The sequence below is a fragment of the Sabethes cyaneus genome, chromosome 3, assembly GCF_943734655.1.
Source record: "Sabethes cyaneus chromosome 3, idSabCyanKW18_F2, whole genome shotgun sequence".
Classification (NCBI taxonomy): domain Eukaryota; kingdom Metazoa; phylum Arthropoda; class Insecta; order Diptera; family Culicidae; genus Sabethes; species Sabethes cyaneus.
In genome coordinates this window covers 133,504,573-133,532,042 of record NC_071355.1, presented here as the reverse complement: position 1 = coordinate 133,532,042, position 27,470 = coordinate 133,504,573, and the positions used below count along the sequence as shown (strand labels likewise).

General features: G+C 39.5%; 1 protein-coding gene and 1 long non-coding RNA gene across 2 annotated transcripts in view; both read left to right on the top strand.

Moving 5' to 3' along the window:
• Window positions 1-27,470, top strand: part of LOC128741874 (hepatocyte nuclear factor 4-gamma) — a 153,703-nt gene that overhangs the window by 66,183 nt on the left and 60,050 nt on the right. The gene's annotated exons all lie outside the window — the stretch shown is intronic.
• On the top strand, window positions 114-9,825 carry LOC128741875 (uncharacterized). The gene is made up of 3 exons (XR_008412234.1): window positions 114-439; window positions 8,501-9,579; window positions 9,647-9,825. It is a non-coding gene; the product is annotated as an uncharacterized LOC128741875 (long non-coding RNA).

Here is a 27,470-nt window from a genome sequence, read left to right as displayed (position 1 = left end):
CCTCACACTGATGTGGTGCGGGCAATATTTCTGGTCTACGGATATTGTTTTTTAAGGTACTTTTATTGCCGTAAATTTATTACTGACTAATTTGAGTTACGTTTTAGTTTGGACACCCACAAGGTGGCCGGGAACGAACGTCGACAATTAACGAAATCATCTGGATCTAATAGCAGCAACATTCATCACATTTTTAGCTAATGCACTTCTGGCATAAACACTTGATTCCGAGGAAAAAGTAGCGTCTACTCGTTGATCGTCGTTATTATCCATCATTGCTACAATCTGTTAAAGCAATGAGTGCAATTTTTTTGCTTATTTAAAATACCCGCAACAAAAGTATAGAACCTCTAACGATTGTGTTGGGCAAAGACTCGCGGGAATCAACCGTGGTAAAATCTAAGTTTCCTGTTTTTCGGATAATTAGGGCAGCACCGAGGTAATTTTTATATTTTATTCTGCCTTTGATTATTTGTTTCCTTACTCCGATACAAAATTGTAAAGTTTATTTTATTATATTTGTATTTAGTTGCATTCTTATATACCGTGCAAGCACCATATTCAAAACAGTGCCTAATTCTGAACAGTTGCAAATTTTTCTTAAATATTGACAAAACTCTAGCTATTTAAACCATTTAAATAACAGAAAATAATCAGACGTAGTGATTAAATTGTTCAAATAGCTGGAATTTTGTTAATATTTATGAAAAATTTGCAACTGTTCAGAATTAGGCACTATTTTGAATATGGTGCTTGCACGGTATAGGTGAATAGTTTCCAAACACATCAACAACTTGTAATTAAAAAACTCGCTTTAAGCATATAATTTATTGACTCAAAATAATTTTCACGTCTAAATTACGGGAAAATCTATGTGAATATTTTCCATCCAACTTTTCCCGTGCTATTTACGTGAATTCCACGTTGTTTGCATTCGTATGCGTTCATTTACGTGGAAATCAGATAAATGTTATTGTATTATCCAATAACGTCTGAAATAACTGAAATAATAACGGAAAGTCACGTAACTCCCTGTAGAGAAATTTATGTGATTTTTCACATGGACAGGACATGTGGATTATTTTGCGTGTAGACATCAATCAATTGACTATTATCAAGAAGTTGTATAACAATTTAAAGCGACCAGGAGGGCCCAGTAAATTTGCTGCGGATTCTTGGGCATGCTTGCACGTTGTCTGTGGTGCAGATGTCTTTAAGTAGATATGCGCGCTGGGCTCACAGTAAATTAAAACCAAATCCTATCCACTTCCCAGTATTCTTCGGGATACGATACTGGGCCAACATTCCGATCGCATGATCGAATCTGGATTAGGCCCGAGATTAGACCCGACTGTTACAGTCTGTGACAACTGGTAAAAGTCAAGTTTCGGAAATAGAACATCTAAATCTATACCTATAAAGAAGGATTTCTGTCTGTCTGTCTGTCCGTATGTTCCTTATAGAATCAAAAACTACTGAACCAATCGGCGTGAAAATTTGCATGTAGAGGTTTTTGGGGCCAGGAAAGGTTTTAGTGATGGTTAGAGACCCCTCACCCCACTAAGAGGGGGGGCTCCCATACAAATGAAATACAAATTTCTGCATAACTCGAGAACTAATCAAGCAAATAGAACAAAATTTGACATGTGGGTGTTTTTGGTGACAAGAATTTATGCTATGGTAAATTGGGACCCCTCCCCACTTTAGAAGGAAAATTATGACTCCTCTCACTTTTAAGAGGGGGGGCTTCCATACAAATGAAATACAAATTTCCTCATAACTCGAGAACTAATCAAGCAAATGGAATCAAATTTGGCATGTGGGTGTTTTTGGAGACAAATTTTTTTTCTATGATGAATTGGGACCCCTCCCCACTTTAGAAGGGGTGGCTCATATGCAAATGAAATACAAATTTCCTCATAACTCGAGAACTAATCAAGCAAATGGAACCAAATTTGGCATGTGGTTGTTTTAGGAGACAAAATTTTTTTCTATGATGAATTGGGACCCCTCCTCACTTTAGGAGGGGGGACTCTCATACAAATGAAATACAAATTTCCTCATAACTCGAGAACTAATTAATCAAATGGAACCATATTTGGCATGTGGATGTTTTTGGAGGCATGAATTTTTTCTATGATGAATTAGGACCCCTTACCTTTTTAGGATGGGAGGCTCCCATACAAATGAAACACAAATTTCTGCATAACTCGAGAACTAATGAAGCAAATGGAACAAAATTTTACATGTGGGTGTTTTTGGAGACAAGAATTTTTTCTATCGTGAATTGAAACCTCTCCCTACTTTAGGAGGGGGTCTCCCATACACATGAAATACAAATTTGCTCATAACTCGAGAATTAATTAATCAAATGGAACCATATTTAGCATGTGGGTGTTTTTGGAGGCATGTATTTTTTCTATGATGAATTAGGACCCCTCTCCCTTTTTAGGAGGGATGGACTCCCATCCAAATGAAATACAAATTTCCTCATAGGTTTATTTATTTTATTTATTTTTACTGACCTCTATTCAGGGCTTCGACCGATCCTTGTTTTCTACCGCAGTCACACCAACGCGCATTCAAGTTCACACCGTCCGTTTAGAGGTGGAATACGAACGCTATGTATAACACAACTGGCAGTTTGCTCAGTCAAACGCCGATCGCACGCAGCAGAACGACCGCGCTCTAAAATTTGTTGACATTTTTGTTTCGATCAAGTTGCCTTACCGTTTGGAGCAGCGAATGACTGCAAAACAGTCAAATGATTGGCAATCACCACGCTAACGAAAGCAACCGCACAATCGTATGATTCAATACTACAAAAAAACAACCACTACATGTGCATGGAAGAAGTCGGTCGGACTCCGTCCAATACAAACGAATATTTTGCTTGCGTCGGACCGACGTCCGGGTGACAAACTATTACTGTGAGCAGCCGATTTGGAGACAAAAAGAGAAACGAAAAAATACGTCACCGTATGCTTCCAGTCAGTTTGCAGTTTATATTCTCAAAGCGCAAAGCAAAACGGGAGATCGACTGGTTGCTTTTGCTGAGATGCCGCATGAATTGTAAGACGGCAGCAGCGCAAGCGGGAGATTGACTGGATTCAAAAAACAGTCAAATGATCGTTCAAAAAGCGGAGTTTGAATGCGGAAAGTTCGCATTCACGGCAGTCACATTCAACTTGCGATCCCTTTTCAAGCCCTGCCTCTATTACTTTCCTTCAGTTGGGTCAACCCTGCGAAATGGTACTTTCTACGAAAAGATTTTCTGGGAAATGGTACATCTCGCGTAAGGTTTTTCGCGAAATGGTATCCGGCGAAACTCTATATTCCGCGTTATGGTCAACCGAGAATTGGTGTTCCGCAAAATGGTATTCGGCGAAATGGTTTGTAATGATGGCGAATATTTAAATGCTATCCCCTTTATTTTATCATTTTATTTAATGGGGGGTTGTTTTCTGCTTTACTGTGAGGAAAATTTGTATATTAAAATACCCATGAACTCCCCAGAAACTTGCAAAACTCGAGATTGTGACAAAGGTTATCCGAGATTCACGATTTATGTACAACACAGTTTAATTTGTGGCAAACGAAGTTTGTCGGGTCGGCTAGTATCTATATATTTATATCTAAATTTGGCTTTGCCTGCCCACCTTTGATGGTCTTCTATATCTATTTATGAGTATTTGTTGATTCGTGGACTTTAAGACATGATTTTAAGACTTACTTACTTACTTATGTGTTTATGTCCGCCTGTCCGGCAGAACAAAGGGATGAAATCAGAGATCTCCACTGCTGACGGTTACCCGCCATGGCTTTTACCTGTCGCCAGGACAGGTTCTCGTCTACAGCCCGGATGTCGTTGGCTAAGCTCCGTCGCCATGAGCCTCTGGGTCTGCCTCTTCTACGCTGTCCTTGTGGATTCCAGTCGAGTGCTGCTCTGCAAATCTCGTTCGCTCCTTTCCTCAAGGTGTGTCCGATCCACTTCCACCTACGTTCACGAATTTCTGTGGCTATCGGTCGTTGATGACACCGACGATGGAGTTCCTCATTGGATATCCAATTATCAGGCCACCAGGCACGAATAATGTATCGCAGGCACCGGTTAATGAATACCTGCAGTTTTTGCGTTGTCTCCGCTGAGACGCACCACGTTTCGCAGGCATACAGCAGTACGGATTTAACGTTTGAATTAAAGATTCGGGTTTTCGTACGTAGAGTGATCTGGTTTGAGCGCCAAATGTTTCGCAGACCTGCAAAGGCACCCCTGGCCTTCCTGATCCGTGTGGCTATATCAGTCTTGGTACCACCATCGGGCGTTGTTTGGCTACCAAGATATTGAAAGGCGTCTACCTGCTCAACTTGTTGTCCCGCTACTGTGAAGTTGGTAGAATTGTCAGTGTTCACTACCATAGACTTAGTTTTCGCTACATTGACTGTGAGACCTGCTGCCTGAGAGCTCTCAGAGAGGTCGTCTAACTTGCTCTGCATATCGTTTCGGCGTTGTGCGAGCAAGACAATGTCGTCGGCTAGGTCGAGGTCATTTAGCTGCTCCATCGTTAGAGGATTCCAAGGCAATCCTCGATTTGGTCTACTGTCAATTGCTCCAACTAATATCTCATCCATAACGATGAGAAACAGAAGCGGTGATAAAATGCAGCCCTGTCTCACGCCAGCAGTAACCCTTATGGGGTCGGACAAGACGCCGTCGTGCAAAACCGTACCGTACTGAGCCTCGATGAGATGGACTAGCTTATCTGGAACTCCTCTACGCCTAAGTGCGCCCCAGATGTTTTCGTGATTGAGTCGGTCGAACGCCTTTTCGAAGTCAACGAACACCAGCAGAAGAGTCCTGGAATTCGTTGATCTGCTCCAATATAATGCGGAGCGTTGTGATATGGTCTACACATGATCGGCCAGCACGGAATACAGCTTGCTGCCGCCGGAGAGTAGCGTCGATCTTCTCCTGGATCCGGTTGAGGATTACCTTACAGAGTACTTTGAGAGTAATACAGAGCAACGTGATGCCATGCCAGTTACCGCATTCCGTTAGGTCTCCTTTCTTAGGGACTTTGACCAATATGCCCTGCATCCAGTCCACCGGAAAAGTTGCGGTTTCCCAAATATTGCTGAAAAGCTGATGCATCATCTGGGCTGACAAAGATGGGTCAGCTTTGAGCATTTCGGCTGAAATACGATCTATCCCTGGCGCTCTATTGGATTTCATACTCTTGATGGCTGCTACAATTTCATCCAGCGATAGCGCCTCCGAGATCACGCGATTTATTCGACGAACTGTAGGCGTCATACGCTGCTGGTTTTGTTGGTCTCTGACATTTGAAACTCGGAAGAGTTGTTCAAAATGTTCAGTCCATCGCTTAAGCTGTTCTGTTCGGTCAGTCGATAGCTGACCAGCTCTGTCGTTCAGCGGCATCTTTGTATTCATCCTGGCACCACTAAGGCGGTGAGAAATATCGTACAACAAACGGATATCACCATTGGCAGCGGCGGTTTCTCCTTGTTCGGCTAGGGAGTTAGTCCAGGCTCTCTTGTCCCGCCTACAAGCACGTTTAACAGCCCTCTCCAGTTCGGCGTACCGTTGACGGGCAGCTGTCTTAGCCAATCTGGTCCGCGCTCGCTCAATGCCGGCTTTCGCCTCTCTCCGCTCGTCGATCTTCCTCCAAGTTTCATCCGAGATCCACTCCCTCCGCCCGCTGTGCGCTTTGCCGAGGGTTTCATCACTGGTCGTGAACTCCGGCAACTCCGGCAACGGCAACTCCGAGGCTCGAGATTCAAGTTGTTCGACAAAGGCCCTTTTCACCTCAGGATTCTCCAATCGGCGGACGTCGTAGCGGCATCCAACTTTTTCCTCCCGTCGTTGGACACGTGCGACGCGCAGACGTATCTCAGCGATAACAAGATGATGGTCGGATGCAATGTCAGCGCTGCGTTTGTTGCGTACATCAAGAAGGCTCCTTCTCCATTTCCGGCTGATGCAGATGTGGTCGATTTGGTTTTCTGTTCGTCCGTCGCGGGAAACCCACGTGACTTTATGTACTGGTCTATGGGGGAAGAGCGATCCACCAATGACCATGTCGTTATTACCACAGAATTCTGTAAACAGCTCTCCGTTTTCGCTCATCTCTCCTAGGCCATGGCGTCCCATGACGCGTTCAAGGTCCGCGTTGTTTGAGCCAATCTTCGCGTTGAAGTCGCCCATGTGAATTTGGATGTCCCCCTTCGGGATTTTCTCAACCACGCTGTTCAGCTGGCTGTAAAAACTCTCTTTCTCCTGCAGGTCGGCAGCATCTGTTGGCGCATAGCATTGGATTGCCGTAAGGTTCCTAACCCGTGTTCTGAATCTGGCAACGATTATTCGCTCATTTATCGGTTCCCACTTCATCAGGCCGCATGTGCCCCTGGGCTCAGTAGGAATCCAAGTCCTCTTTCTCGAGTAGCATTTTCACCTCGTATGCCAGAGTAGAGCAAGACTTGCCCGGATGATGTCCTGTGTTCGCCAGTACCCGGCCAGCGGACCTCGCTCAGCCCCAGGATTTCAAGCTTCAGGCGGCTAGCTTCCCTTGCAAGTTGAGCCAGCTTGCCCTGCTGGGCAAGGGTCAGTATATACCATGTTCCGATTTGTGTCCGTGTTTTCATGCTAAAGGTCGTTGCCAATAATCCAGAGAGATGATTTCTTGTTTCATTTTCAGTAACTTTTTTATGTTCTGGTACAGTAGGCTGTTAACCTAAGGTCCTTATCCCGCTGATGGGGCTGCCATCTTAATGTGGGCGGGAGCCACTGTGCCCCCTTTCCTGTTAGCATACGACAACCGAAGTTGCGTATCCCAGCGTATCGTGGAGGTAGGAATAGGAGGTGATGAACAGAGGTTATGGAATGCACATGTTCACCCTTTGCCAGCCATGATTTTAAGACATCATGTTCAATTTTGAACAAATATAGTTCTATTCTTAAAAACTCTGAGCTACTATTAGTCAGGGTGAACGTTGGAAGATGATATACTTTGTTTGCGTGTCCATGATATTTTTTATAGAGTTTGTATAGAGTATGTGACTGGCGCGATTACGACAAGTATAACTTTGAAATATATTAATGCATGTACAGCAATACCTCGATATGAAGCAATCTCGATTTAAAGCAACTTCGACACAACGTAACGTAACTCAATATAACAAAACTTTTACATCGATATAACGTAGATTTTTGAAAGGTTTGAAATCTATACCTATAAAAATAGATTTCTGTCTGTCCGTATGTTCCATATAGACTCAGAAACTATTGAACCGATCGCCGTGAAAATTTGCATGTAGGAGTTTTGGGGCCTTGAAATATTATTATGATAGTTAGAGTCCCTAAGGGGGAGGGGGGGTAGGGGTCCCATACAAACGAAATACAAATCTCTGTATAACTCGAGAACTAATTTAGCAAATGGAACCAAATTTGGCATGTGGGGGTTTTTGGAGACAGGAATTTTTCTATGACGAATTATGACTTCTCTCCCCTTTAAGAAGGGGCTACCATATAAATGAAATACAAATTTCCTCATAACTCGAGAATTAATCAAGCAAATGGAATCAAATTTGGCATGCGGGGGTTTTGGAGGCAGGATTTTTTCCTATGTTGAATTATAGTACCCCTACATTTAAGAAGGGAGATCCAATATAAATAAAATACAAATTTTATCATACCTCGAGAAATATTCAAGCAAATGGAACCAAATTTGGCATGTAGGGGTTCTAGGAGGCAGGAATTTCTTCTATGGTGTACTAAGACCCCTTCAGTGCACTAGTAGCCAACGCCGCTGGCGGATGGTTGTCTCCGGACATCTCGTTTTATTTTACTGCGTGAAGAAGCCAGTCCCGTTAGTAAGCGGACTACCCTAACGACGATCACGAACATTGGTGGGGATTTTGGAGGCATAAATTTATTTTATGATGGTTTGAGACCCCTTACCTCTGTGGTAGGGGAATAAGGACTCATGCTGTCTTGTGTCTTGTGAACAACCCCTCAGATTTTTTAAAATGCTTGTGGAGATGCAGAAGTTTTCCTGGTCTTTAGTACTATTGAACTTCCCATCCCACCAGAACCCGCGTCCAGACATGGTCGGCTTCGGTTTTGATCAGCATGCAAGGATCGGATAAAGCTGCACAATGGGGAATTGCGTACTGATGTCCCAAGCACGCTTTTTCCAACAATCATTTTGCTATTTTCATCAGTTCTGGTCGATAACGGAGTAAAAACTATCCTATTTTTATGCTTATGCTTAATCCACAATCATTCGTTTATTGTTACGGGCAAAGAAACAACATTAATTTTATTGAAAGATTACTCAAAATAATCTCCATCGAAAAATCGTTAACTAGAAATAAGAATTTTAAATAATAATTATGAAACAAGTTTGTAGACTAGTTTTATCTATTTTTTATATGTTCAGATTTTTAAAACTTAAGATGATTTTAAGCTTTTAATTTGTAGGTATGGCAAAAAAAAGGAAATTTTTATAAAGTATAAGAAATCAACCGAAAGTTTCAAATCTACTCCACTAGTATCGGACGCCACCACTAAACCTGATCCTCAAGTAGATGAACTGGCTAATCAATTGGAGCAGATTAAGTTAAAGAGACAAAACCAATCTAACTGAACAGCCTGCCAACGATATTACATTTTGTACATCATTACATCGCGTGAATAATAATCCTGCCGACGTACATCAAGTAGTAAACGCTATAGAATGCCTGTCTGATAAGTGAGCATTCCAAATTTAGTAACGAAAGCAGCGTATCTTCGGCATCGTAGACATCTCTCCTGGTATACTGGAAACTTTCGTTGTCATCGCTCGCAGATAAAATTCGTAAAATTTCGGCTCATCACCATCTTCTGCAACTGCAATCGATGGCCACTGGAAATACTTTAGTCGATAGCAGCAGGGCCTCAAATCAGAGTCCGTCAAAAAATAAGTTGTGCAGTGTAGTTTCGAATATTATAGTCCCTAGAGGACCAAATTCGCAGTTTGGATAGTCTTGTCCAGAAACTTCCGGTTTAACCAAACTAGTGATTATACTCAAGAAACTAAAGAAGCCTGGTGCCTAGATAAACATGGCTAACGTGCGGCATTTCTATTGTTTTCTCCAGCTTTCCCATTTCAAGCACACATATCAATACTACCGGCAGCAACTGCACCATTAAGAAAGTCCTATAACTTCCCGGAAAGCGCGCCATCAGTCAAATATTCACGTCATCGAAAGGCAAGAATCTTATTCCGGGCGGCAAGAGATTATACTTTAGCCTGCCAGTGGCAGTATATCAGAATGGTGCGAGAATTTCAAGCATAGCCACCCGTTCTTGTTTTAACCCGACACACACTATCTGTATTTCAACTTTCCAAGTTATGGAGCATCCCGAAGTATCGTATGATTACAGTTTCAACTTGACGTAAATCTAGAAAGATAACCTAGACCTAAGCTTTGAACAGCACGAGTTCCGAGCTGGACGACTGAAGTAGGAACAGGGCACTTCAACCCCGTGGTGAAAACCTACTCGAATTCGCTCAGCAGGTGAGATTAAGTTGCAACTAAATTGTTTTGATGTAAAGTAATTTGACTTTTAATTTTTTATTACTAGGTTATGAAGGAGCACAGCAACTGTAAATCTATGCTCTAGGTATGAGTCGTCGAAAAGAAAGAAATCGGGAGTTTCTCACTGGAACTTTATGCTTTCATTGCATTCAATTGAGTTTATATATAACATTTTTGTGACTTTGTTCGATTTTAACTTTCGTAAAGTTATTGGGTATGTATCATAAACGGATATATTAAATTTATAAATGTAAAACTATGCTTAATTCATACGAAAGAAACGCACCCCTTTTTGCCTAAAGTAGGCCTCATATTACAGCATCTGATTCTAATATGCAAAGTCATATCAAATCCAATATGAAATTCATTCAAATTTCATTCAACAAAACATTTAACATCTCATATGATACGATTGAAAAACAAATGTTAGGCACTTTGATTTTCAAATGGATGACACGTTAAACCCGAGTATCCTTCTTGAAGATGTCTGATGTAGCACTTTGATTTTCAAATGGATGACACGTTAAAACCGAGTATCCTTCTTGAAGATATCTGGTGTAGCACACTACTTCACTTTCAAGTGTATTCCATTTGAATCTGATATGGTGTATCTTATAGCACAGATCTAAGTGGAATCCACTTCACTTAAACGTGTTGATTTTTTACAGTGTAAAGCTAGCGAACTTATCGGGCGAAAAGCAAAAAGCGAAAAGCTTTTTTAAATTATGGCGATGGCAGTCAAGCAGCGAAAGCTTAATCGGTTTCATTGCTGCTTTTAGCAGAGCGTGATACGACTACTTGAGTTTATAACCTGATTCTCATAGCTGTTATGAAAACATTCTGAGGAGTGGGCCACTTGGTCAGAAAGCAGTTTTATAGCGGTCATCAGAAAGTTCTGATGGAGCTCATAGTTTTATTAGCGGTTTTATGAAATTGGTCATGAAAACCACTATACGAACGTAATAAAACTTAAAATTGTTACTTGGGAGCTTTGGCAATTAGCGATGACGGCATTAAAAGAGATTTCGTAGGCTGCTCGCACTTACAGAAAATTTCATGCCGAATAGTCAACGTGTACGTAATGACAAAAGCAAAAATATTTCCCTTTCTTTTTTTCTCACGCAAAACTTTGAACAATATCAGCAACGTCGTCATAGCGAATATAACTCATATGCAACGTACCTCTCCCAGCACCCAAAATATACCGTTTTAGTGGGAATTTCCGCGCAGATTTGTATCATCTACACAACCCGGACGTTGAAAAGTCGCGCATCTTTGATACGTTTTCAAAACGTTTGTTTTCGTCGAATTAAAACAACTAATTCATACGGTGCGCGCCTTGCGCATATGTGAAAGTGAATAGTTAAAAGTGACGTTTTTCGGGACCACCCTAATTTAAAAAGGGTATCTCTAACCACCGAGTAAAATGTTCCCTAAGTGTGTTCATGAAAAAAAGTTTGCGGTTATAGAATGTTTCGAACAATAATAGGGTCTAGGGTCTCGATTTTGGCACGGTAGTTTCTTATCTCCGGCAGGAAGCAGTTTGTAATCCAGTCCCTGAAGATATTCTGTGTTACCCATGCCTTATTATTCATGCGCCAAGTAAGTCATCAGTAAAGCATTTCGTGTCGCATATCAAAAAACTTCAGCATTCGACAAAATAGCGATTGGCGATCATCTCATGTCTCTCAGAGGCCGTATGACCGAATCCGGGTCCGGGGAGGGTTTCTTTTCTGATTCAAGCACGAAACGGATTTCGGAAGAACTTGTCCGGGACCTGGAATCGGCCATATGGCCTCTGAAAGACATGAGATGATCGCCAATCGCTATTTTATCGAATGCTGATGTTTTTTGATATGCGACACAACATGCTTTACTAAAGCTGAAATGTCCCGTTACGGGAACCGGTTCCGAATTTATAGTGTCCCCCCGGATCCGGATGGCGCGCACTATGGCTCATAACTGCGGCAAAGTAACTGATATGTCGACAGTCGATGACATGTTTTCAAAAATCACCAGATTTCAAACAAATTTTAAATATTTGGCAACTTTATCTAAAAAAGCCATATCTCGGTCCCCCAAGGAACTCCGGAATAACTCCGGGACCATATGACATATGGCCATTATCTATAGATATTATGAAAATAGAAAATATTTTCGGCAAAATTCCCAAATTTGGTGAAAAAATATTGAAAAATAAAAAAGTTATGGCCATTTTAGTGAATTTTGCGGCGCTAAAAATGATGTAGACCTTAGAGGGGTTAAGCAAAAATCGTCCGAAGCATTAGTAAAACGTAGTAGTGTGATCCGTTCTTTTGCTACTTATACCCTTTCGCAAATTTCTGCAACAAGGAAACATAGGTACGAGACGGCATTTTATCCAGAATAAACCAATCTCGTCCATGTTAGATACTTGATCTGAGTGTAACTTCTAACTTCCTTCTGCAATCACCTGCTCTAATATTTTTAGAAACGCTTCTGTAGCAGTGATGTCAGCAGATACGCTCTCTCCTCTAATACCCACGTTATGCAAGGAAGATCTTTTAAAAAAATTAATTATCAAACCATCCCGAGCTGGCATGGAATTTTCGTTATTGATTTGATGTCGATGGTTGGTCAACTTTTAGTAGGTGGTAAATGCATAAAGCCTTTTCTCGAATAATCTCACCACTCATCGGAATATTTTTCTGGGCGTTGTCCTCTATCCAAAGCGTATTCGGTTTGTTCAATGAAACGATCTCGAGCATATGACGTGCGACTTCTGCTTATATCCTTCCCAGGCTTGTCTTATGCTCGATTCGTTATGTTGATGGTTCCTGTTTTTGAGTGCGGTACATTAAATTTGCAGCATACCTCAGACACCTTTTCTCCGGAAGCCAGACAGTCCAAAATCCATATTTTTGTTTGCATAGTCAAAGTTTTTCTCTCTTTTTGCTTGTAACGATTCATTTTACGAGCCTTTGAAATAAAAGTTCTTTTATTGAAGATTTGAAGAAAAAAATATATTTTTAACTATCAATTACCTCGTTGATATTTCTTTTATGCTTTAATACCCGCACAAAGATAAATTAACAAAAAAATCAATGACAAAATTTAAGAAACTCTATTCCTAGTTATCAACTAAATGCAAGTGATCGTCTTTACCAGCAACTCTACTCGTAACCACTGGAAGTTTGCTGTTAGTTCGTGTTTTTGCACTTGATACAACGAGCAATTTCCAGTTTTCGACACATGTCGGTTTTGAAAACAGTTCTAACTCGGTAAGCCGTTGGACTACTCGATACGACGCCGGCAGAACAGTGTTGCCACATTCAATAGATTATTCTTTACCTGTTAAGCACACTCTCATTGAAATTTTTGCTACGTCTCTTTTTCTCTCTAGTGCGCTGCTTCGTCCTTAATATTATTTATATTTATAATATTTTGAATGAATTGCACACTCACCCACGACAATGTTAAAGGAATGTTCTACTAACCACAAATTGCAAACTTCGTATTGTATTAGTTGATTCCATCAGATCAGATCAGATTCCTGTTCCTTTTTGGAAACGCAGGCTGGCCAAATAGTCATCCAACAGCCGTTCAAAGTTGTTATTTTGAATGCATCTACTGCCACTCTTATAAAATAAACGCAGTCCCTTATGGTGAAACATTGTCGATATTATTTCCTGGTCAAGTGGCTGGATAACCGACATGGTGTTAGGAGGCAAGAACAGAAATTTAACGCATTCATGATCAATTTGAACATGACATGTGGCATTGTGAAGTAGGAGTTGCACTTTAAAAACCTGACCTTTACCTTTGAGGTAGTTTCTTACCTCCGGTAGGAAGCAGTTTGTAATCCAGTCCCTGAAGATATTCTGTGTTACCCATGCCTTGTTATCTATGCGTCAAAGCACAGGCAGTTTCTCAAGTCGGGGTCCTTTAGCGCTCTTGGTCGTAATAATCGGTAAACGACAAGCGGCTTTAAGCAAAAATCGTCCGAAGCATTAGTAAAACGTAGTAGTGTGATCCGTTCTTTTGCTGCTTTCTACCCTTTCGCAAATTTCTGCAACAAGTAAACATAGGTACGAGACGACATTTTTCCCAGAATAAACCAATCTCGTCCATGTTAGATACTTGATCTGAAGTGTAACTTCTAACTTCCTTCTGCAATCACCTGCTCTAATATTTTTGAAAACGCTTCTGTAGCAGTGATGTCAGCAGATACGGTCTCTCCTCTAATACCCACGTTATGCAAGGAAGATCGTTTTAAAAAAATATCAAACCATCCCGAGCTGGCATGAAATTTTCGTTATTGATTTGATGTCGATGGTTGGTCAACTTTTAGTAGGTGGTAAATGCATAAAGCCTTTTCTCGAATAATTTCACCACTCATCGGAATATGTTTCTGAGCGTTGTCCTCTATCCAAAGCGTATTCGGTTTATTCAACGAAACGATCTCGAACATATGACGTGCGATTTCTGCTTATATCCATCCCATTAATGATGACTTGTCTTATGCTCGATTTGCTCGATTCGTTATGCTTGATGGTTCCTGTTTTTGAGTGCGGTACATTAAATTTGCGGCTTATCTCAGACACTTTCTTTTCGGAAGCCAGACAGTCCAAAATCCGTATTTTTGTTTGCATAATCAAAGTTTTGACGTAGAACTACGTCTTACCGCACGGTTTCAATCCAAAATTTGGATTCAGCCCAGTGTCACGAAAGAATGAAAGATTTTGAACGCTAATAGGTCTGCCAATTATGAATGGATTTTTATGGTTTAGATACCGATCGACTCATAAAAGATGTGGCAATTATGTGATTTCTATTGTAACATTTTTTTTCAATCACTAATTAGTAAAAATTACCGAACAGTTTCAAGGTCAAATTATCCCATACATTTTATTTGTGATCGCCTTGCTCCACAGGCAGGGACAACAGTTAAATACACCATCTGTTTACTGTGATTTCGATTACTTTATGTTTAGAAATAAGCAACAAAACCCCCTCGTCCCAATAGATCGAAAATTCTTTACGACGTTTAGACTTATACTAATTTGATATCTGTGCTTGGGAAGTATACCAGAAAGAGTTATAAAGTCCTCTCGTCCTAACAAGATTTCTTAGGACTGTGACAAATCTAGTCCAGTTTGATGTCCTGAAAGTAAATAATTTTGTTAAAGCGTAAAACCACCCTTTCCTTTCAACCTAGTTTATTTTTAAACATTGAATCTATTCCAAATTGATGTCCTGAAGGTGAAAAGTCACAGACAAGTGAGCAGCAATCCATTCCTTTTGCCAGATTGTATCCCCATTCGCGACTACGAAGTTGCTAATATTTGTTTGGTTTTTGCGTGAGAAAAAAGTGAAGGAAATATTTTTGCTTTTGTTTCATGTAAGTTTTGACAATGGATTTTCGTATAAGTGCGAACACGATTAAAAATCTCTTTAGCTTTCGCAGTCGTGAATAGGTACTGCAAGAATTTTTTCGGAACTGTTGTCTTACAAGGAAACACGGCTGAAGGGATATTTGTGCAAGTGAAGTAACACAACAATTCTCAAAGCGAGGAAAATCAGCGACTGTTTTATCCGAGAATAGTTTTGAATGTTTCAATCGCTGTTTTGCGTCAATTAATTGCTAGCAATTCTTTACTATTCAATAGTCATGCATTAGTTTCTTTCGAAAATGAAAGGGAAATGATGGAGAAAGAAGGGATCCGTACAGTCAAAAAAACCGGCACATCAAGTGTACGTGAAAACATATGTAATTCTCATCCATCACACTTTTCATATAACATTCACATGAATTAGGGTAACCAACTTGATTTGGACCTCTAAAAAATTCGATTATTTTGATACAGTAATAATATTCTTTGGAATCTTTTCTAAGCCTGAATGCTTTCGGATCACTTTAAATTACTTGTATTTAGCTAAAATTTACAATCATAAAGTGTATTGCCATATACCGCTCACAATTCGACGTAGGTGAAGAGGAAACGATCTTTGCAACCAGGCTTGGCATACACTTCGCTTTGATTTTGCTCTTTTGATTACTGCTTCTCAGCCAAGCAGAATTTGAAAAAGTGGTGTATGGGGCATTTGTAGAGCTAGTAATTATCTATAATATTGCTGAAGAAAGTAAAGTTTTATCTTTAGTATTTCCGGCGCTGTATGGCAGCAATGCCGTTGGTAGCGAAAAGAGCGCTCTTTTTGCTACCAAGCGGGTAACATCCTTATAGCGCCATAAATACAAAATGCACAGTAATGCTTACTTCAGCAATATTGTAGATAATAACAAATTCTACAAACGCCCCATACATCACTTTTTCAAATTTTGCTTGGCTGAGATGCAGTAATCAAAAGAGCAAAATCGAAGCGAAAAGTGTATGCCAAGCCTGTTTGCAACACATTTTCGATTTGGTTTTAATAGCTAAATTCAATGAATTTGTATTGATGAAATCAGTTAGTTAAGTTTTGTTCTGGAAGACGTATTTTACGTGGTTTCGAAGGTTTCTTTTCAAGATTTTAATTTAAAACCACAAAAAAATAGTGTCCAAATTGTATCGTGAAAATTTTCTTACCATCAGATTTTGGACACCCCTGTATTTTGATTTCTGGCAGCAGTTTGTTTACCTTTTAAGATTTAGTGGAAAAGCAAAATTGAATGTACCCGTCTATGCTATTTCTTCGATTAATGATTGAATTGGTAAGCATTTTAAGTAAAAACTACAAGGTATACAGCCCTAAGGGTTGTACGAAAGGGTGACGTAGGACTGTGTCATATAATACTCATTATATTGATAACATATTTTAATCGATGAAGTATAACTTTATGTCTGATCATTAAATCAAAGACTAATGTAAATTGCATTTCTGGCATATGCATATTTGAGTATTTGTGAGTATCAGTGTATGAGTGTTTATTTGTAAAAGAAGAGCGAAATATTCTGATTTAATTCTTCATTGAAAAAATGGTGGTTTTAAAAAAAACCGTTTGAAATTGTTTGGTGGCCCTGAAAAGAACTATGTTTGAGCTGATAGCACTTCTTAAAAATCAGTACTATAATTACTGTTGCCAATATATAGATGGATGTCGCTATTCGGTCCTTTAGACTCTAGGATGATGGTTGTCCGCTAATACAGGAGTGATAGGAAATACCAAATCACTGTAAAGTAGAAATGGATTAGTTTTATCAAAATACTACCCGTCCGTCAGTGCGATCGTGCGATAAATGAGCAGGCGGCGAACCAAGTGCACCATTTTATAGTCACTGGCACTGCCGCTGCTGCTTGTAAGCTAGTGTAGGTGGTGGAGGAAACCATATCGGCTGCTGCTGCTTAAATGATTGTCCGACACTGATTGAGCAAGCTATCGAACAATTTCGCATGTCTGCGGTGGGGATAATGCAAAATGTAATGTTAAGTGCATCGTGTGGGATTCACGTTGGCCATTGCCCTCTGATTCCGCTTGTCTTTGAGACCGGTGTTGCCGTCAATAGCCATCGATGTTGCCGATTGGATTGGAAAAGGGGTGTGGCTTACAAAGTGGTCTCAAGGTTATCATTTGGATCCAAATCCTTTGGTGTATCTAATTGTTGTCCGTGCCTGTGAAGCTAGGCGATAACAAGGGAAATGTATGGAAAAATTCGACCTTGAATCTTTACACACATTTTCACTATTTAGCGTATAAAAAATTATTATTAGTATGTTACTATAAAATTGCTGGACATTTTATCTATCCAACGACATATTAACTGTGATGTTTCGTTCAGTAGTATAGTAGCTATTAGCGTTTGAAATATTTCATTCAAACGTTACACTTCTATTTCTCGTTTTTACAAAGTGCTACCCAGTCCCAGTAGAATAAACAAAGACGTAGTCCTACGTCAAAAGAATATTTATAACAATTTATTATTTAAAATATCTTGTTTATCAGGGAATTAATGAGTGCTTGCAAGAAATCAGCAACGGTGTGGCAGTTAAAACAGCATGTTGCCAGTTCGGTATTTCCAGATCGACGATCAAGTTTCGGCTAAGCAATCAATACAAAAACCAGTCAAGACCTGGAACTGCTTCAGCACTTGATCATGCTGACGAACTTGAGCTTATTGAATGGGTGAAGAAAATGGCTCGGAAGGGATGCCCAGTCACTAAATACCGTATCATGAACAAAATGATCCGCAAATCGAGACTGGTACTGAGCTGCAAATTAGAGCTCTAACTCCCCTGAAAACGTTTCCAGTAATTCAATCGGACGCAGAAGGAAGTATTTCTCGATAGGATTTTCTCGACGAATCCGATACCAAGAATGCAATAATTTGGACTTTACTTGCATTAAATTTTGAATATTTTATCCTCCTGCCTGAGGATATTTGCTAACGTTTCAACTATATTAAATCGTATATTTAAATTTCACGTTCGATATCTTATATGAGTGGGTCAGAAGGAAAGGGGTGTAAGTGACAAAAAGTAAATTTCGAGAAAATCAGCTCCAAAGTTAACATCATCTAGAAAATTCTTCAGGTCATATAATACAAAATTAATGACGCACTATGGTTATGTTCACATTTCTTTATTAAATTCTATTGAAATATTGGAAAAGCAATTTGATTTTCGGGATTTATAAGACATTTTTGAAAATGTTATTTGCACTTACACCCCTTTCCTTCCAAGTTATGCACTGGTACCCCTTTCATTCCAAGCGCTTATAAGGAATTACTACTTAGAGTGAAAAAGGTGCAAATGGATATCTTGGAATCATATTACAATCATCTTCATTGAAAGGTAGATTAGCGGGCAGGCAGTAGTAGTTCAGGATTTTCTCGCTACGTGGCGCTAGTGCATATGTAACATTGTTGTATAGTCTGTATCTTACGCTACTGACTATTTAGAAAGCTGCAGTCTTCGGGAAGGTTGTTCAAATGACTGTCATCTCGGAGATAGCACTGAAAATAGTGCAGAATTGCCTCACTACGTGGCGCTACAGTCTGTAACTAACGCTGCTGATTACCTAGAAAGTTGTGATCTTGGAGAAGTTTATACAACTGACAGTCACCTTTAAGATGGTATAGGAAATAGTTCAGAATTTTCTCATCGGTCAGCGCTAGCGTATATGCGTATACGTCATGTATCATGACCAAGTAACCAAAAATATTACTTTCTTTGGTAAAATTGTTTAAGTAATAGCAGCCTTGCAGATAGTATGGACAATAGTATAGAATTGTCTCGCTACGTGGCGTCAGCGTACATGTAATATACTTGTGTGGGCTGTATCTTGCGCTGCTCTCTAGAATGTTGCGGTCTTCGGAAATGTTGTTCAGGTGACTTTCATTTTCAAAATGATTTAGAAAATACTTCATATTTTTTTCAACAGGCGGCGCTAATTTATGATATATACCTTTTTGTAGGTGCCTTAAGTCATGATAGTTTGATGTTAGTTAGATGTTGTTAGATGAATAGTTTGATGTACAAATAAATAAACAAATAATCCCCCTTTATTGGCCCTACGGCGGAAGGACAAAAACTTCATAAAATATTTGTAATGACCTAACTTCAGAACGGCTGGGTTTAACAAAAAAGTTTATATGACATAATTTGTTCAACATTATCCGCAGAATTTGATTTTGTTTAAGTTTTACAGAAAAAGGAAAATTTGGATATTTTTGAAAAATTAATCTAACAAGGCTGAAAGAGTGTACATCAATAGCTCTTCGCCAGATTTTAGAACATGTTTTAAGCTACCTTTAATAAAAATGAGACAAATCTGAGGGGACATATTTTGAGATAATTCACAATTTATGATTTTTATTTTGATTTAGAAATTTTGCTTTCATTGTATTTTTTCCGAAAATACACTTAATTTCCAACAACTTTTCCGTTGACGTCATTTTTGATAAAAAAGTAACTTTCGAGATATATGTTGAAAAAAAAATCAGAGGGGCTGTGTACAAGACACGACCGCATATATAGGTGACGCAGGACTACGTAAGTCTCTTTGTATAGTGATAGTAGCATGTATTCATGCTTGTAATCATTCAATTCTTCATGTATACATGCTATTTGCAACATATATACATGCTACATTCGTTGTATGTAACATTTATCAAAGTAGTAACATTGCATACGTTCCATTCTCAAAAGATTGTGCATTCGAAAACAATTTAACAAAATCAAGAACACAAACTTTTGCTTTCCTGCTACCTTACTGAAATTAAAGATTGTTTTTATGGTTTCCCACGTTGAAGGGATTTTACCAATTCCATCCTATTTTATCAACAGCACTTCTAATGAAACGGCAAGCATGCGTATTCATACAGAATCGTATTATAACCGAACACTATAGCTGTAGCACATTTTTCCAACACAGATATCAAGTTCGCCAAGGTTTAATCGACTCGCAGTAAGGAATTTGCGATCTATTGCGACAACGAACTTGTGCCATTTTTCCTGGCACACTTCCCTAACACAGACATCAAATTGGACTAGGTTTAATCGCGTTCGTAAGAAATCTGTTACCACGAGGGGGCTTTGTTACTCTCTCTGGCGTACTTCCCAAGCAAGGACATCAAAATGGTCTAGGTTGAACCGCGGTTTTAAGAAATCTTGTTGAAATGAGGAAACTTTGTCACTTGTTTTAGCTTACTTCCCAAGCACAGATATCAAATTGGTATAGGTTTAGATCATCGTAAAGAATCTTCCAACCAATCACGAAGCGAGAATTCTATTAAAACATAGGTTCATTATTTTCAATTTTTCAATAGTTCAAGAATCCATACTTTTCTTTATTTGGGTCAATTCTTAGAAGATTTTCCGCTCGATTGATGTAAGAATATTGAAAGTCGATCGGAAAACCGCTGAGCTATTAGCGCTCAAAACCTTTCATTTTTCGTGACGCTCGCATTTTTCGATTTTTTGGAATGACACCCTATCTCAAAACTTGCCGTAAGACGTAGTCCTACGTCAAAAAAAAAAAAAATCATTTATAAATACGCCCTTTTGAAAACTCTTGACGAAAACAATTATGTTTCATGGAAAATGAATGGTTGCATGGTAAAATTTCATTCCAATAAAAAATATTCCAGATCAACCGTTTTGTTAGTTGAGCTGGAATAGCTCATGTAGTGCGCTTATTCCCCTTTCCTTCCAAGCGAAAACCAACTTTTATTTTGCTGATTTTTTTCATGTTTCGAAAAACGTCATTAAGGAGACACCGAAAGTGGCTAACGTTATTGTGTTAGAGCGACGCACACTGTACTGTACAATTCATGTGTTCGTTAGAAACCTAAACGTTTATTTGAATGTTGCATTAGTATTGGTAATATATGTCAAATGGCAGAGCTTACAAATATAAACACAGCTGATTCACAGCCAACCGCAACGACTACGAGCATCCCGAAATATGGTTTATTTTCTTTATCAAGACATTTCGATTCATCTAAGATTTGCAGCAGCAATCCTATTAATCCTATGCATTTAATAGGATGGCTAATTAATCTGTTTGCATTGAAGGCGAGTTTTTTGTTTACATTCTCTAAGCTTATCGATGCGGCAAAAGCAGAAAGCTCTTTAAAAGCTCATTGATGTGGCGAAACTTTGAGACCGTGGTGCGCAACCAAATATCTATTAACCAATTCCAGATTATACGTTTTAAGAACACGTAATGATCTATATGATCCGTTAAACTTATTTTCCATTAGCAACTATGTTTTGCTGAGCGTTTGTTGATATATACCGGGTCAACAAATGGAATGACAAGATTTAGGAAATTCTAACAGCACTGGGAGCACTGATTACGTGCTCTGCCAATACATATGCATTTTAAGGGCACAAAACAATACATGCATCGAACGGTAGCCATTTATCCAGCCATCTTTGAGCCATTTTCGGTTTCCCCTTAAACGGTAAAATTTTGACGTGAATTTTCTAGTATGCATAAAAACATGCTCAAAGTATCGTTTCCTATGATTATCTCGATTTTTTCAATTTTGTCACTTACACCCCTTTCCTTCTGACCCCCTCATATATAAAAATGGATTTCTGTCTGTCTGTCTGTCGGGATGTTCCTTATAGAATCAAAAACTACTGAACCAATCGGCGTGAAAATTTGCATGTAGAGGTTTTTGGGGCCAGGAAAGGTTTTAGTGATGGTTAGAGACCCCTCCCCCCACTAGGAGGGGGGGCTCCCATACAAATGAAACACAAATTTCTGCATAACTGCATAACTAATCAAGCAAATAGAACAAAATCTGGCATGTGGGTGTTCTTGGTGACAAGAATTTATTCTATGGTAAGTTGGGACCCCTGCCCTCTTTAGAAGGGGAATTATGACTCCTCTCCCCTTTAAGAGGGGGGGGGGGCTTCCATACAAATGAAATACAAATTTCCTCATAGCTCGAGAACTAATCAAACAATTGGAACCAAATTTGGCATGTAGGTGTTTTTGGAGGCAAGAATTTTTTCTATGATGGGTTAGGACCCCTCCCCACTGTAGGAAGGGGGGGGGGTGTGGTCTCCTATACAAATGAAATACAAATTTTCTCATAACTCGAGAACTAATCAAGCAAATGGAACAAAATTTGGCATGTGAAAGTTTTCGAGGGCAAAAATATTTTCTATGATGAATTGGGACCCCTTGCCTTTTTAGGAGGGAGGGCTCCCATACAAACGAAATACAAATTTCCTCATAGAACTAGAACTAATCAAGCAAAGGGAACCAAATTTAGCATGTGGGTGTTTTTGTAGGCAACAATATTTTCTATGGTCAATTAGGACCCCTCCCCACTTTAGGAGGGGGGGGGGGCTCCTATACAAATGAAAAACAAATTTCCTCATATTTCGAGAACTAATCAAGCAAATGGATCCAAATTTGGCAAGTGGGAGTTTTGGCAGAAATGTTTTCTATGGTGCAATACGACCGCTTCCCCTTTTAAGAGGGGGGGCTCCCATGCAAATGAAATACAAATTTCCTTATAATTTGAGTACTAATCAAGCAAATGGAACCAAATTTGGCATGTGGGACTTTTAGGGGGCATAATTTTTTTCTATGATGAACTAAGACCCCTCCCCTGTTTAGGAGGGAGGCTCCCATACAAATGAAATTCAAATTTCCTTATAACTTGAGAACTAATCAAGCAAATGGAACCAAATTTGGCATGTGGGAGATTTTGGAGTCTTGAATTTATTTTCTGATAGTTAAAGACCTCTCACCCCTGTGGCAGGGGGATATGGACTCTCATACAAATAAAACAGAAATTTTTGCGAGACTCAAAAACTAATCGAACTTGCGAAATTCGAGACTCTTCCATAAAACAGTCAATAACAAGACCACAAAAACTATCTGTAGTAACACTAGATTATTCAGGACGAGACGGCTGCGAGTGTTGCCGGTGACCCGCCGTCGGAAGCACCGCCCACTGTGGGGAGGCAACTCCCCGCAGAAATCACTACTGTCTAGATTTATTTGTTTTCCTAGGTCTACCTGGGTTTCCTGGAACGAGCGACGCGAGTAAGGAGATGATCGCGAAATGGTACTTTCCACAAAAAAGTTTTCCGTGAAATGGTACATTCCGCTTAAGCTTTTTCGCAAAATGATATTCCGCGAAATATTGTACAATCATGGCGAATATTACTATCCGCTTTCAGGCTATGCAATGAGGGGACAGGGGAGTTGTTTTCTACTTTACTGTGAGGAAAAATTGCAAATTTGTATATTAAACTACCCATTCCTGCATTAAGCATTAACATAAGCAGCAAATCAACGTATCTGGCATTTTATACTGCACGTTGTTGTATATTAGCTTTTTGACAGCTGTAAATTGGCTTCCAAAATTGTATTCAAATTCTTCGTGTCGGTAATTAGCTGTAAATTACCATTGTCAGCACTATAAGAAGGTTATCAGTAAAGTAGCTGTATATTTTGCCAAAATAGCATTTAAGTAGCGTTTAAAGCGACTTCAATGCTTATTGGCCTACATTTAAATAGCATTGGTGATGCTTATTGGTTACCTGGGATGCTTTCATAGTTACGTAACTGCCAAAATGAATCATCTAAGGTTGAACACCTCAGAAACTTGCAAAACTCGAGATAGTGACAAAGATCATCCGAGATTCATGATTTATGTACAACACAGGTTAATTTGCGGCAATACGAAGTTTGTCGGGTCAACTAGTAATCAATAAACATGAAGACTGCTAACTGTAATGTTACATGATAAACGGAGAGTATTTTATTTACAGTAATCAAATTTTGCTGAAAAGTCCAAAAAAGCATAATTAAAAAAACGGATTTAAACCATATATAGTCGTGATTGACTTTATATTCAAATTTACGATCTCATCCCATGATAAATTTCTGATATTAAATGGATTTAAATACTAAAAGAAGACTGCACTATCATCCTGCTTGAATGAATCTTAGAGTGTCCAAAATATATTCGTTGATATTTGCCGTGTCCAAAATACATTTTGGACACTGTCTAAAATAAAGTGAAAGGGTCCAAAATATGAAAACTACATAGTAAATAAAAATGTCTATAGCACATTTTTATCGACGAATAGATGACCCAACCACACTTTGCCATTTAGGTAAGTTGTTCTAAAAGAGAGTCGTGCATGAATTGCATAACAAAAGAAGGTAATAAATATTTTATTCCAATAAATGTAAAATTACTTCCTCTAGGGGTCCAAATTCGGTTGGTTACCCTATTGGTAAGTCGCACTCATATTAACCAGTTTACGTGCGATCCCAGATCAACTTTCGCATTAACTAGTACATTACAAGTTCATGTAATTTGCTGTACAGAAGTTTATATGATTTTTCACATGGATGCGACGTGTCGATTTTTTATGATTTATATATGTGAATAGTGTTTGATTACCGAGAGAATTTTGTTAATAGCTGGGTGCGCGAGGGAGATACGGTTCGTTAGTTGGGCCATGCTCCAACTTAAATGTCAAAATTCTATTGAACTTTTGAGTTGAAAAATTTCAAACAACTGTCAATCGGCCCATTTAGCGAATCAACTGAAGTGCAGTCGTAACCCAGTTAACGGATTCAGGCTGTATTCGATTCTGTCACTATTCGTTTTTGGCATCACAAATTACACAAAATACATACCAAAAATACGATGCAATTATTTAGCACTATTATTTACTTAACGCTATTTAACGCCACACATATGTCACTATGGTGTGAAAGACAAATCAAGGTTTCTTCGCAAAAACCCGCCTAACGTAGTTCTACGCCAGCTACGCGGTTGTGTCTGGAATACAACCTTTCTGATTTTTCTTTCTTTTTTCTTGTAACGATTCATACTACGAGCCTTGAGAATAAAAGTTCTTTTGTTGAAGATTTGATGAAAAAAATACTTTTTTTACTATCAATTACCTCGTTGATATTTCATTTATGCTTTAATACCCGCACAAAGATAAATTAACAAAAAAATCGATGATAAAATTTAAGAAACTCTATTCGTAGTTATCAACTAAATGCAAGTGATCGTCTTTACCAGCAGCTCTACTCGTTGACCACTCGAAGTTTGCTGTTAGTTCGTGTTTTTGCACTTGATACAACAAGCAATTTCAAATTTTCGACACGTGTCGGTTTTGAAAACAGTTCTAACTGGGTAAGCCGTTGGACTACTCGACACGACGCCGGCAGAACAGTGTTGCCACATTCAATAGACTAATACACCACACTAGTGCACACATTAATACACAACACATAGTTTGAATTGATTCAAATACACACACGACAATTTTAAACGAATGTTTTACTAACAACAAATTGCAAACTTCGTTTGTAAACTAGGGCAGAAGACATATTTTCTGCCTATTTAGGTGAAGGTCGTCAGAGTCCAGCTGCTTCTTTACTGATTGCAGTGCTTGTTGCCACTATCGTTTTGATTATCCTATGGCACTTTTTCCAGGAGAACAGAGTTGCTAGCAGTAGGTAATAACCTGTTATGAACAATTATGAAACGTAGAATCACGAATCTATTTTTGCTGTTGAACTAAACCCGACAGTAATTCTATCACATAGAATTTTGTTTACGGTGAATTTTACTATCAGTGAATTCGATATTATACGACCATCAATTTAGTAGCGAAAATAATTGGTCAATTTCATGCTCAATTGTTTACGTTGGAATCACTCCATATACATGTCCGTTCCCTTGGTAACGTACAGCAACGTCTGAGTCTAGTGCTGGTGAAGGGGGTTTCCAAGCCACCCTCTATGGCTAGTATCCTATCAGTAACGGTATCCATCGCTCTAACGAATCGTCAATTCCCACGACATCAACCGTAACAAGTATCGCCGCATCTGCTACCTCGAATGTCCTGGTATACAGTAATCCCCCCAATAAGGACGCTAATAGGGACCGCGTTAATGGAAACCGTGTTAATGGAGTCTATGTAGCATATGGGAATAGACTTAATTGGTTCCAACATGGAATAACTCGTGATCCTGACCGTAGAGACGGTTGGTGTCTTCGACAAAGTTATTCAGTACATCAACGGGTTTTCAGTAGACTATAGTATTGCGGAATTGTCTCACTACGTGGCGCTAGTGTATACGTAATATTTTTGTATAGGCTGTATCTCGCGCTGCAGGCTATCTAGAAAGTTGCGGCCTTCGGGAAGGTTGCTCAAATGACTGCCACCTTCAAGATGGCATGGAAAAAAGCGCAGAACTGACTCACTGCGTGGCGCTAGTGTATATTTAATCCTCTTATGCAGGCTGTATCGCACGCTGCTGACTATCTAGCAATTTGTGGTCTTCGAGAAGGTTATTCATATGACTGAGACCTTCAAGAAGGATGGACAATATTGCAGAATTATCTCATTACGTGGCGCTAGCATATATGTAAATTCTTGTATAGGCTGTATCTTGCGCTGTTGACTGTCTGGAAAGTTGCGGTCTTCGGGAAGGTTATTCATATGACTGCCACCTTCAAGATGGTATGGAAAATATTGCAGAATTGTCTCAGTACGTGGTGCTAGTGTATATGTAACATTTTTATACAGGCTGTATCTTGCGATGATGACTATCTGGACAGTTGTGGTCTTCGGGAAGGTTATTCATATGACTGCCACCTTAAAGATGGTATGGAAAATATTGCAGAATTGTCTCACTACGTGGCGCTAGTGTACATTTAATCCGCTTAGGCAGGCTGTATCTCGCGCTGCTGGCTATCTAGTAAGTTGCAGCCTTCGAGAAAGTTATTGCAGAATTGTCTCACTACGTGGCGCTAGTGTATATGTAATCTTCTTGTGAAGGCTTTATATTGCGCTGCAGTGAATACAAAATATCTGTTAAAACCATGCAACCAATTCACATTCTAATAAAATAAGTTTAATAGAGCTTATAGGTTGGTAAACGGCTAGATAATGCGGAATATAGACCCCATAGTGGTCGTTAGCCTCTTATCCAGCAACTCCGATCCCGACCTCCTCGTGGTACCAGCCGGAATACGAGCAACCCTAGCGGAGATCGGGTAACCAATCCCGGTGGAAACTAAGGTCGTATACTAACCGGGAAGGAGGTATAGTGCGTCTCGGCACTATGAGATGGCAGCCCCATCGCGAGACTCGGTAGTGTTGCCCCAGTACGGCTACACACCTAAACTAAACTTAACTAACAACATTCAAGCATATTCGGAGCGGAATATTCGGCATCGACCTAGGCGACGAAATAAGGACGACGAATGGAGACTCGGGACTTGGAACTGCAGATCGCTAAATTTCGCAGGTTGCGAGCGGGTGCTGATTGAACAGCTGGAACCCCGCAAACTCGGCATCGTAGCTCTGCAGGAAATCTGTCGCAAAGGAGAGAAGGTGTGGAAGATCCGTGGCGGAAAGGCCCAGTTTTACCAGAGCGGTGGCGC